An 11,335-nucleotide genomic window follows, 5' to 3' on the forward strand; every position below is an offset into this window, starting at 1 on the left:
ATTAACGTTGAAAATTGAGTAGAAATGGTCAAATCACAATTTCACTTTGAATGTCATGCTACAATATAGAAAAAGCACATTTGACTTGTCAAGTTGTACATCGAACATGTTATATTGTAGGATTTTTCTCAATGACATAATCAATAAGTGTTACATTGGATGTTTTGTTCTACATACATGATACTATATTCCCTTTCACAGCTTTCATAATAGAGTACCTAACCTTAGATTGGTTTTCCGTGCCTAGCCTTTAGAAAATCAGCACGAACATGATTCCAAATGTCCAGATGTCCGAAGTAACAATGTACAATGATACAATGATTGAAGAGCATTTTATTTATTTATTTTTTGAGTTTATTAGAGAGATTTTTAGCAATAGAGCAACAGTTTGTATCGAGTAACTCGATTTGTTTACATTTGTTACTTAGGACCTGTTGAAAAGTGACACGAGATTTCTCTGATCGCTGGTAAGCAGTGTTAACCGAAAACATTGCACGAAGAAGAACGATGTTTACCATCCACGCATACACATAGAGAGCACACGTCAAAGGTGAATACTACATTAGGAAGGTTAAGATCTTTAGACCTTGCCTCTCTGAAATACTTGGCACTTTTTTAAAGCTTCCACATTTTTTTCAAAAGTTCTCAGCAGAGCACTAAACCAATATAACTATAGCTACCACTTTAAAAATGTTAGAAGAACTCAAGAAGTATGAAAGCTACCCACAACGTCATGGACAACTTGAAGCTGTTTGCGGAATCAATGAAACGGAGTATGGGATCGATAAGTGTTGAACAGTCAATCTCCGTCGAGGCCAAATAGTGAACACCGACAGTTTGCACACCAACTAGCTAACAGGTGTTAAATAAAAAATAAGATTTTTTTTCAGTCATATAGCTAGTAAAAAAAAAAAATTTTACAGCACTGATGCTAGCTATCCTACAACACTACAGTTATAGAGACACTGTCGGAGAAACAAAGAGAGAGAGAAAGAGACTTAACACAGTTGAAGCGGCAGCTCTCCAACACAAGAAGAATGAAATGTGCTGCACGATTTAAAATGCTCTTTCACGTCTCTTTGGAAATGAAAGTGCAGTCTCACAACAGCGTGTGTTTTACTCGCAAAAAATTGAGTAGCACCCGATCCCTGGTCGTGATGCTCTCACAAAAGCGCTGGACGGCACTGAAATCATTCTCATTTTTTATTGAACACCCGTTAGAGGAGATCCAGATTATGCTTGAAGGCAAAACCTACAGGTATCCTGGGTTCCTGCAACTGAAGGGAGCTCGCCATATAAGCAAACCGTTGAATGAGATCCACAGAGCCTAACCCTCTTAGCATAAATACAGCCAGTAATACAGTGGTAAGTAAAAATTATCCGCAAATTTGCTGAGAAGTTCCAAAACTCTATTGTTAATAATAATCGGGAACTCTGAACGGTAATCAAAGTGACGGATTTGATTTCCGGTCCGGTGTAGGAAATCTTTTGGGTAGTGAATTTTCAAGACTTTCCTGTGAATAGGCTATCATTGTGCTTAACGCTCCATATACATATGGAGCATCATGCATTCGTAGGCATAAACAGTTCTTATTTGCAAGCTCCGGAAGTGCTTTGAAGAACACTAAGTTGAGAGCAGGCACAAGCGTCAAAGCCAGAATGATAAAATTGCCCTATGAAGATTTTCACAATCATATAGATTTCAAATCGACTTCCCCAATTACGATACAAACCAAATTAACTTGTCAATCATTAATCAGGCTCTGTCAATCAGATTGGACAATAAAACCGTCTTCCCCATAAAGTTACACTGCTCATGCTTCCTGCAAACTATTACCGATCCGAAATCCGTCGAATTGAACAATCCCCCTCAAGACTCAACTAAAGCGGGGGAAAAATGCAAAGCAAAAGAAAATCACATAGTCATGCCCCAAAACGATATCGTTCCATATCGGTTTCCCATACAAATTCTTAATCACGAAAGCAAACAGACGAAATATAAAAAAAAAAAACGGAAGAAAGCAATAACATGTTTGCCTTCCGTCTTCCATTCGTCGGCAAAAGGTTTAACCATAATCGCCGAATAGAATACAGCATAGAATGTGTATGAGTTCTCCCTTCTACTGACCAAGCCTGGCAAATTCTATAGGGCGTAGGAAGTACGGCAGAAACCAATCAATTTCGAATTTTTCGATGATTATCCAAAAGAAAGAAAGCGGGCAGTCCTCCACTACTGGTTTGGCATTTTTTTTTTCTTTTTTTTTTCTCTCTCCAATCGGGTGGGAGGGATTTCGTGGCTAAGGAAAAGGGATTGAACATACCATACCATTAAGGATGTGTGTGCCCATGTGATTAGTGCCGCACGTGGGTTGTCCTTTGCTCACTCGGAATGGGGGGCTTTTCAATAGGAAGTGAGCGGAGGGGGGTTGGACAGTCAGTGCAAGTTGGTAGGGGAAAATCCCTTGTCCTGTTTGAGGGATTACACGACGTGATCAACGGTGGAATGTTTATTGGATATTCAGGGCTTTACGATTTTATCAGCATGTTTTTGGTGACAAGGTCTAATACGAATTTTATTAACAACCATGACTTGACGATTGTTGCTGTCCCTCGAGGCTGTAAGCGTCAACTGGTGTTAGAAGTCCGTGTCAATTTGGATTACCTAATTGATGTGAGTCATTTGATGGAAGCAAATTTTTTTGGTAAAAGCATTAAATTTGAACCTTCGGCTGGCTTCTATGTGAAAGCTGTATTTTCAGCATACATCATTTCACTAACAAACTCTCAACCTGAATAGCAGTTTATAAGTTATCTCAAGTACACATTCCCATCTACCAACATTAACTGCAATAGACTGGGTCGATGAAGTAGAGGTTCACATTTTCAGCGGACCAACAACCCAGGTTGAAAACCATTCTCTGATAGTTTCTGCTCATGTGGTTGTTCATTTATATGAGATTTTAGGTTGGTTAGGCTTTTTCCCACACAGACGCTTCAAATTTCAGGAAAATCGGGGAATATTTTACTCAGTCTACGAGTATACTAGTAAGCTGAGCAAAATATTTATCGATTTTCCTAAAATTCCAGCCGGTTTTTTTAGGAAAATTAAGGAAAATTTTACTCATCTACTGAATAACCCCACTTTTTGCAATTTTAAGGGTGAAAAAAAAATCGATTTGTTAGACCACCCTAACATGGAAATAGTCACCCTAATCACACAAAAATAAGGATCTAATATTTTGCGATAAGGAACAAAACCAATAATTTCTACGAAATTCTTAGAACCACTATATCGTTTTGCTATGGAATGGCTGTATACTAATGCAAAAATGGTACACTCATCGAAAGCTCTCAATTAATAACTGTAGAAGTGCATCTAGAACACTAAGCTCAGAGCACACAATAAGCTAATATGCGATAAGCAATAAGTTTGAAAAACATGGAATAAGAAGAAGTTGAAATTTAAATATATCGAACTGATTAGAAGTTCTCAGAACAGCGCCAAAGTTTGCAATGATTCAGCTTAACTTGGCAGAATCATTAAAAAATCGAAGTAAGTTAGGTTAAATTCTATGATTTTTGATAGAAGTATTCTCCCTAAATTTCTGGATTGTTATAAAGGAATGGAGTCCCAGAGAAATTCTGAAATGTTGCTAAGAGGAATTCAGAAAAAAAACTCTGTGATAGGAAATGATTTCAAATAAAATTATATTTATTAAAAGTTCTATGTGAAATTCAAACTTATACTTTTTTTCTGTCTTTGTCATGACTTATGTAACTTAGTGATCCATTCTGCTAAATCGAGGCGATCAGACAATTTCAGACGAATCTTTCAAGCAAGTTCTTTTCATCTCTTTGTAATCGATCGTGTGGCTTCCAACGAAATCCAGCCAACAATATATACCATTTCCACGGGAATAAAACATCTCCGAATGTCTCCAATTATATATATATATAGGTACATGTATGTTTGTCTCATCGCCTATTGTTGTGTGTTCCAATTTGTCCTTCCTTGAAAATAATAATGTGATGTGCTCGCTCGGTATTGGTATCAGTTTTATTTCATTCTTTAGAATTTACAACGAACATGAAATGAGAAAAGCTTCATCCATCCTCTTCCGTAGCGTACGTATGTGCCTTTCTACGGTACCTACAGTCACAATCGGCTTCACAAATTGAATAGATGTCCCTCCACTGCCGTTCACGAGGTTCCACGTATCCACCATAATGACGCCTTCAATGAATGCCATCGGGAGAGAGGAGCACAGTTCAAGCCTTTCATTTGCCATTCGTGGAACTCTTTGCAAGAAAGGGATTCCCGGAGTAGGAAAACTTATTGAGGCAATTGTATTAGATTGACATTGTTCGTAGTGTAGTGCATTATTGGTTATTTATTTGTGAAGGAGGATGAAAAATCGGAGAAGAAAACTTCCTTCTCTATTCATGCATGGGGAGGGGGGTCTGAGTCTCTAAAGAAGAAGGTGGAGACACTGTGAGTATTCTCCATGCATGAGCAATAGAGTGGTTCAAAATATTGACTTTGCTACTCCACCCTCAATCGATTTCAAATCAGGTCTTGGTAATTCTCCCAAAATGTGAGCTCAGTTTAACCCTTCGCTGTAACGATCTACGGAAAAGTTTGCTATCTGTAATCTGAATCTGGTTTTCGATTTTTGTAATAAAAATAAAAGTTAATTAGGTTGAGTGGAAGCAATACAAATTCCGTCCGATTGTGCCGTGAAAAGTAGTCGGTCAATTGGTCGGCTACGAAACCAAACTCATTTGAACAATACCGAACTAATTTCCGCGGCACAATCACGCGGAATGTATATTGCTGCAACTCGATCTAATTAACTTACAATTTTTGAACTGAATTTGACTGTTTCAGGTACTACGATCGAATTGTCCCGGAACTCCAACCCGATGGTAAATCCGAACGTCTTAGTTTGATTCCTTCTTCTTGGCATAAACCATTCTGACGCCAAAAACCTCCGAGAGCTTCTTCACCCGGAATCATCACCTTCAGCAGTTCCTCTTCTAGATTGAGCAGTAGGGTGTCATTTCCGTCGGATTGACCAGCGTTCGGACGACATTGGAGTAGTTGGACTTGTAACGCTCACCCAGAGCACAGATGATACATCCAAAGTGCAGATAGTTCTTGTCGCTGAATGCACTGAACTTCAAGCTGTAATTGCCACCCGACTGGATAAGCGCCGAGGAGCACATGTCCAACTAGTTGGTATCCACACCGGAGACATACCTTTTATCCGTCAGAGCCTGCTCGACACCCTCCGACAGTTTGGCATGTTTTACTCTCTTATCAGCATCCATAATCTCCATGACGTGATCCTTGAGGTACTTCCCGAATAGAAATTTACATTAGCCCAACGTTTGATTTTGATGTCTACATCAGCATCGAAATCAAATGTATGCCTGATGTCAAACATTAGAAAACATTATGATTTAGTTGTATTTAAGCAACGTAACATGGTGTATACATCAGAAATTTTGGAACAAAATTTTGCCATTCTAATGTCGGTCTGACGTCAAAAATTTCAATCTATTGACATTAGAACCAAACGTTTTAAGGATGTTTTCAGATGTAAAAAACGTTAGAACTAAACGTTGTTCGGATGTTTTTATATGTAAACGTTTTTTGATGTTTTCTAATGTAGAGATTTCCTGATGTTAGAATCAAACGTTTTTCGGTTGTTTTCGGATGTAAAAAACGTTAGAACTAAACGTTGTTCGGATGTTTTTATATGTAAATGTATTCTGATGTTTTCTAACGTAGATGCCTCCCGATGCTGGAACCAAACTTTTTTTGGATGTTTTCGGATGTACACAACGTTAGAACTAAACGTTGTTCGGATGTTTTCAATTGTACTTCGTGTTTGATGTTCTCTGATGTTTTCAGATGTACAAAACGTTTAAAGTAAACGTTGTTTGAATGTTTTCAAATGTAGATGTTTACTAATGTTTTTAGATATACAAAACACTAGAATCTTACTTTTCAAATGCTTTCAATTATTTTTACAACACATTAGAATTAGAAACATGATCGTGTAAGCACTACACACCATTGTTGTTAGATTACATCATAAAAATGCGTACATAACAGTCAATGCTGAAGCTCCCGTTTCCCACCAGTCAGTTAACTGACCTTAGCTAACCTAATATCATTGTGGCAACTCTCTATGCGGCAGGGGAACTATGCCATTAGCGCGCTAAGAGTTGTTAGACCACTGACATAGACGCCTATTCGTGGGTGACGAGGCACTTGGTGACATTACAGCGAGCTTGGCGATTGTTATAGCATTTTTGTGTGATCTACCAGACAATCATGACAATATGATCGCTGCGCCTCCAGATTTCCCTTTAAATCGACCCACTGTGCCAATTTGTCAATAATGCATGACACTTTGGACGGGGTTGCTGGCTTGTTTGGTCCACTGTTCGGATATACAAGTGGCAAGCCTTCCCCTTCACGGATCGCTCCAAAAATTGCTGCAAACGAACTGCAAATATATAATAAACAAAATTATTGTGCATGAAAAATATGACAATGGACAATGCTCGAGGAGCACTGGGAGTTTTCGAACGACGCGTGCTTAGGACCATCTTTGGCAGAGGGTATATGAAAATGGTGAATGGAGTAGAAGAATCTAGATAGAGCTGGAATTAGGGCGTAACAGCCTTTGTAAACAATGACTTCTCTTGTTGATTTCTCGGAATTCAAGACACGCCTACAAAAACCAACATATCCATCGGGTAGTAGAAGTCTTTCTCTAATCGATGGTGATGTCGATTCGCCTTGGAGAGCCATGACTTCGGCGAAATCATCGAGAGAAGTCATTGATTACAAAAGCTGTTACGCCCTAGTTCCAGCTCTATTTAGGAATGAACCACGAACTGGCGTAACTTTATGGTGAACCCAATATCCAGAAAGTCGCTAAAATTGGAAGGGTACAATGGACGGGACACGTTGTAAGAATGCCGGACAACAATCCCGCAAAAATGGTGTTTTCCTCAAATCAGGCCGGTACAAGACGCAGAAAAGCAAGCGTGCTATGTGGTTAGACAAAGTGGAGTAAGATGTAGGAAGTGTGGGACGCTCGAGAAATTGGAGACAAGCAGCCAGGGACCGAGCTAGTTGGCGCAACTTGTTATACAGGTTAGGTTCCGAGGGACGTCGGATCAGCAAAAGTAAAGTAAATATACAGACAAACAGACATAAAACTCGCAAGATGTTCATCGAACAAGCATTTATCGGTCAATTTAAAAGTATCTTAGTTGGTAGTACCGCCACCTGTGGCACGCATAGTCAATTCTCTTGCGTTTGACGTTTCCACACTACCGCCATCTGTTCAGCGTACTACCCACCACAGTGTACTCAACAGAGGGCGGTTATGTTTTAACGACGATGTTTTACAGTGAGAAATATTCAATGTGTTATGTCTGTTTGTCTGTGGTAAGTATCTTATACGTTGGCTAAATTGTTATCCAAACTGCCTAAAAGTTCGAAGAATAGTTATTAGATAGTACAGAATTCTAAATTGGCATTATTTATGAAAAATTTACATTAGAATTCTTAAATCTCAGTCTTTCCCTGATTGCGAACCACACTTTAAATTTTATATAAACTTGCGACCCATCTTGTGTACCATCATAAGGCTTGATGAAAATTATTCCGCCCTGAAACATGTTTTTTTCGGAATTATGAAGTCATTATAGGGTTAACTACCCCATTTTCGGCCTATTAAGCACAACCCGCACTTAGTCCTTCTTTATCTAGCGTAGTTTAGCACCAAACGGAATGTTATTATTACTGATGGCTTCCAAATTTATTTATCTTTCCGTATGTACCGTAAGATTTGATAAAGAGAAACCAATCGTTGAGATATTGTCAAAAGTCTAACACTGCTTCTTGACACCAAACTCGGCCTACGGATTCTAAACTCGTCCTAGCGCATTGAAACGCCATTGAAACGCCAATGAATTCACTTCGGCCTATCGGATGAAGATTAAACATTGTAATAATCATTGTATGTAGTCTACACTGGCTTGACAAAATGGAAATAAAGAATAAAGAATGAAGATAAAAATTGATTCGGTCGGTGCGCTTCTTTTGTTTTTGGGAATAATGGGTGCAAACCTTCATATCACGTGTTCTCATTGACTTCGTTCCGTAGCTTATTAACTAAAGTATCGTACCAAATGCATAATTGAATTGACGAACTCTGAAATAATGGATTTCTATTGAAGTTTTCTGCTCGATAGGCCCAAAACGGGCGATTAGGCCGAAGTAGTTCTCTACCCTACGTTATTATGACATTTTGTATTTTTAAGTTACAAGTGGACGTTGCAAAGGATGAGTTTGACGTATGAAACCTGTGCATTTAGTTTTCAGAGAGTCGCAATCAGCGAATTATTCATTAAATCACTTATGGCTGTAAGCTCCAATCGGTATTATCCTCGGATTAAATCCCGATCAAGAATGTCCGGCTGCTTTGATGTCGACATCAGAGTTATTCAACATCCAAACAGGGACGGTATTAAAAGTTAATCCGAGTTGGAGCTTACCGCCATTATTGCGGCTCTCTGAATCCAATATTAATAGGTTGAAAAAATGGTTTAAAAATGGAACCTAAATCCAAAATTTCATAAATTTTGGTTCACATGAACTATGATAAATCAGTGTTATTACATTTGCAAACATCACCATTTTAGCGGCCCTCGCCATAGAGCGAACTGTCATTCAAAAGGATATTAATGTCATCTAATGCAATTTATCGACAATTTAAATCTTGGTTTACAAATCGAGATGAATGTCTATGGGAACGATAAAAATATATTTGTGCTCAGAAAACGAAGCTCGTTCAGATGATGTATAAATTTTTTTTTGTTTTTCGAAATTATACAACCCAATTCCAGGTTTTCCACACGAAACGATAACTAATGGATACGTATTCGGTTTCCCCATAGGGATACGTATTCGGTTTCCCCATCAGGATACGTATTCGGTTTCCCCATCAGGATCCGTATTCGGTTTCCCCAGCGGGATCCGTATTCGGTTTCCCCATTGGGACCCGTATTCGGTTTTCCCATCGAGATCCGTATTCGGTTTCCCCATTGGGATCCGTCTACGGAATCCCCATCGGGATCCGTATTCGGTTTCCTCATTGGGACCCGTATTCGGTTTTCCCATTGGGATCCGTATTCGGTTTCCCCATCGGGATCCGTCTACGGAATCCCCATCGGGCTCCGTTTACGGAACCCGTCATCGGGCTTGTAGCTTTTAGTAAATACACTGACTAACCTGCAAAGAGATCTGGCTGCAAACTCCCCGCCCGGGATCCAGCTTCGGATTCCCTACCGTGATTTGGCTGGGACTGGTACCGGCACACTTTCCTAAAAAAAAACATAATTACTTTACATTAAATTAATAAATTCACATTTACTTACCAGAAAAACATTGCATCGCCACCAAAACTCGCGACGGACACATTATTGGCACTTTCCCGGGCTAATTCGTAAACAAATCAAACTTTTCCCACTGCGAAAAAAAAACTGTACACGGCCAATGAGATCAACGCAAATTTGAGTACAGTGTACTCAATATCGAAAAAGTGCAGGATGAGTAAATTTGCCGCATGTTTTCCTGTGGAAAACCTCAAAAATCTGCCCTAAAATAAGGAAAATTTACGAGAATCCAGAGAATCCAATCTTTGCTTTTCTCATATTCGGAACATGAGGGAAATTAATTCAAAACTGAGTTCCTGCACTTTTTGCGATTTATGAGTGAACTAACCTCAAATTTGGGTCGTTCTCATTCGCCGTGTAGTGCTGACTCTGGACAAAACAAACTTTGCATGCGGCGAGAGACCGAGGGACAACAATTTACATCGTGATGAACTTTGATTCTAATGTAACGTTTGGTTCTGTTGTCATTGGATGTATTCTGATGTTTTATGCGTGCAACAAATTACATCGTGATGAAGTTTGATTCTAATGTAACGTTAGGTTCTGTTGTCATTGGATGTATTCTGATGTCAAATTTTACATCGTCAAGACATTTGATTCTGATGTAACGTTTGAGGCTAATGTATTTTTATGTACTTGGACGTCACACTGAAGTCTGAATACATCAAGGTTACAGCAATACACGTTAAAATTTAATGTATTGAAGATGTCTGCTGATGTTTCCTACATTACAATTTCTATTCGGGTTGTTGAATACATCTACCGTCTGATGGTGATAACCTCGGAGTCCTTCTTGGAGGGCATGATGCACGCGATTGGTTCGCTGATGTCCACCGTGTTGAAACTCTTGTCCTTGATGAACGCTTGCCACCCGGAATGTTTTCCTTGGAGAAGACGCCCAACGTTTTGCCATCCTTGGATCCCGCCTCCAGCAGCTTTTCAAAATTGGCCTTGTCTTTGTCGTTCTTTTGCCGAACCAACAGCTTCACCGGCGGAATGCCCTCCTCACCGTCCTTCTCGATGTGCTTCAGGAAATTGGCCTTCTTCTTGCTGGTTAGGAAAAGGTTGACTTTCGCACAGCACCGTAATCGTATCGATCAGCTCGTATTCCAGTAGCCAGGTCTTCAACGAGGTTGATTTGCTGTAGATGGTTTCCTCGTCTACGCCGACCGCCGTCAGAATGCAATCCACCTTCTGCAGCGAATCATCATGGGAAAACTCTGGTTCCTTCCAGCTGGTGTAGAGGTGTTTTATTCGTTGGTAAAAGAAATCCTTATCGAACACGATATTCAACATTTTTGGGGCCGTTGCGATTGCAAACCTAAACATTCAAGCTGTCAGAAATACTGGGTTGCCAAATATACCATACTATTTATTGAAAAATCACAGCTTGCTCTATGCCCAGCACTGCCGGCACAATCGGCAAACCAGCGATACACTTGAGGCACACTGAGAAAAATGTTGACCCAAGATTGGTGTGCGGAGTGACCTACCCCTTGAATGGGAGTTGGAGAGAACGAGAGTGAGAAAGATCGTTAGTGAACGGGAGAGCGCTGTGAGAGTAAAAACGGGAGTGAGAGAGAACGGGAGTTAGAGATAACGTGAGTGAGAGAGAACGCGAGTGAGAGAGAACGGGAGTGAGAAAGAACGGGAGTGTGAGAGATAGAGAGCAAAAGTTTGTAGAGAACGAGAGCTGGAGAAAACGTCCCAAACGTCCAGTATAATAGGTCGCTGCTGCTTGACTGCATCTGAAATAAACTACACATAAGTTACCATAATTTTTCAGTGGCAAATTTGCTGCTAAGGGATATTTGAAGAGAAGAATATTTGTAGAGATCGAGAGTTGGACAGA

Source organism: Ochlerotatus camptorhynchus, unplaced genomic scaffold (assembly GCF_037179485.1).
Source record: "Ochlerotatus camptorhynchus isolate MF236.1 unplaced genomic scaffold, CSIRO-AGI_Acam_v1.1 ptg000086l, whole genome shotgun sequence".
Classification (NCBI taxonomy): Eukaryota; Metazoa; Arthropoda; class Insecta; order Diptera; family Culicidae; genus Ochlerotatus; species Ochlerotatus camptorhynchus.